We start from the raw sequence: 2,637 nt of genomic DNA, 5'->3' as shown, positions 1-2,637 counted from the left end.
GGCTGCCCAGGGAGGTGGTTGAGTCACCATCCCTGGATGTATTAAAGGGTCGTTTGGATGTGGTGCTGGTGGAGATGGTTTAAGGGAGAACTTTGTAGAGTAGGGATGATGGTTGGACTCTGATCCCAAGGGTCTTTTCCAACCTGAACAGTTCTATGATTCTATGGCCTTTAAAGATCATCCATAGGCAAGGACTTCTTTTCATTAGTTTAGGTTGCTCCAAGTCCTGTCCAACCTGACCTTGAACAGTTCCAATGATGGAGCATCCATAACTTCTCTGGGCAGCCTGTTCTAGCATGTCACCATCCTCAGTGAAAAATTTCTTCCTTAAGTCCTTATTTCAGATTAAAGCCATTGCCTCTTGCCATTTCAACAGCTAAGGCAAAGATAATACAGAAAAAGTAAATGCCTCTATGGGATAAATGATTCCAAAATATGTTTATGACACAAAGATTTTTAACTTAGTCAGAATTGGTCTATTTTGAGTGGTACTGGAAACAGTCAAAGATCTAAACTTACAGGCTGTAGGCAGTACTCCTGTCCTCATATCAGTTTCGTGGTTAGAAAATTTGCAATTTTAATACAAATTTAATTTAAAAAAAATTACAATTTTGATTTTTTAAAAATCTGACTGTCATTCCACACATCCTCAGGATGCTGCTCAACTACTTCTGAACCACACTCTCAAATCAACCAGTTGACACTTTTGTCATAGCAGTAGTTAAGGTCTCACAAAATGTTGTCTATAATAAAACAAGCTGTCAGATAGGCACAGCACACAGAGATGCTCTGTTTGCTCAGCTACAGAAATGCAGGGAATCAGCAGTTGATGAACTTCCTGGAACTGAGGCTACATCCTAATCAGTGTTCAATACCTGTTTGAGCCTAATTACTCATGGAACTCATTCATATGTTAAGCCATGACACACCACAGCAGTTCTACCTGCAGGAGACAGGTACCATGCAAGGAACTGCCACTGCTCTCACTGCAGATCTGCTGCTTGGTAGTTTCACTGAGTGCTGCTGAGAAATCATCATTCAGACTCTACAATCTGTTGTCTCTTTCTGAAAGAAGCACACCATGATTTTGACTCTCTGCACTGAAGTCATATGGTAATCACCACATTTTCCACCTCAGGATCCTGTGAGACCGTGGTAAAAAATGAAAGTGGGTCTCTGCACCAGTAAAGCTGAAAGATTTCCTTCTAACTTCTGGGCTTACAGTAGAAAAGATACATGTGGCAGCTGCCCATTGCAGGAACTAGAGCAGTAAGTCCCACAGCCTTGGTTTGGTTTATAAATAATTGCTAATAAATTACACCAGAAACTGTCCTGAGAAGGTTAACATTGCTCTTGTGCAGAGCAGTGTGACCAGCAGCAGGGCATGAGCAACTAAAAGGGTTTTTCTCTGAAAGTTGGATTTCCCTGCTGCATCTCTGCCTCCAGCAGCAGAAACTGCTTGGTTTCTGTGCAATCCACTGAAAGCTTTTTCACCTGTGCAAGTTTGTTGGTAAGCTTCAAGTACTCCCAAAATTCACTAGAGACCTGTGTAGGCAGTGGGCAAATAAGGAACAAAATACAAAGCATTTACAACTAAAATTTTGTTTCGAGATCCCTGTGGGGTTGTTGAATGTCAACATCAAATTGCTTCTACCAGCTTTAGAAGAAAGGTGAAAGCATTGGGTGGAAGACAAGAGGAAGGAAGGTCAAATGAAATTATACTCTTTTATTTTTGTTCTCAGATTAACTTCACAATTCTGTACTTACACATGCCCCTGTCATATCAAAGTTTATTTGTTTAAGGGTATACCAAGTAAGCATAATAGAAGAGAGATTTGATTTTGCTCCTTAAATAGAACAAGTTCAAACATTGTTATAGAAAATTAATGCATCTCATACACTGTAGTCCCTTCATTTTCAATTCTCTTTTAAGTTAAAACCATATTTTCATTGCTTGTACATTTTCCCTTCTCCAACAGAACAAAAATTGAATATGCTTAATAACAGATCATCTTATTTCTAAAGAAAGCCTTAAAGCACACTGGAAACAACTCTGAAACTTCGTGCTGATGTTGCATGATCATTATGGGCACAGGCAGCAGCCACATTCTGTCCTGTCCTTTATCAGTCGAGTCCAGAACTGAACCAACAAGTAATTCAAAAGCAGCAAGAAGAGGGAGCAAAACCTGTGACTGGAAGATAAGTGCTAGTCCAGGTTTATCTGAGAAACAATGAGAATGTAGCTAACGAGGAGCAGCTTTTGAGTCGGGATGTGTAATGAACACTGGTAACGTTCCTGCTCTGAGAGTGACCACAGAGCTGCCTCTCAAAAGGAGGAGGGCAGCCACCGGAGGCATCCCAGGTCCCTCCTGCCGAGGGGACCTGAGGACTGTTGTCAGGTGTCTCAGAGACATCAGCCCACCCCTAACGAAGGCAGTAACAAGAGCAGGGCTGGGGTGCAGATGCCCAGGAGCACGTAACCAAGCAGGATACAGCGGTGCTTTCCCAGGATACTCTTCCATCTGCCGGTAACGTCGAGCCCAAGGGCTCTGCGAGCCGAAGATGTGCATTGCTGCTCAAAACCTTCACATCCCTGCTTTCTGAACGCAGCAATTCAAGCCCCGCGGCCGCAGTGCC

Source organism: Chaetura pelagica, unplaced genomic scaffold, assembly GCF_000747805.2.
Source record: "Chaetura pelagica isolate M959 unplaced genomic scaffold, ChaPel_1.0 scaffold46, whole genome shotgun sequence".
In the NCBI taxonomy this organism is placed as follows: domain Eukaryota; kingdom Metazoa; phylum Chordata; class Aves; order Apodiformes; family Apodidae; genus Chaetura; species Chaetura pelagica.
The sequence above is the reverse complement of the archived record's forward strand: the minus strand, read 5'-3'. Positions refer to the sequence as shown.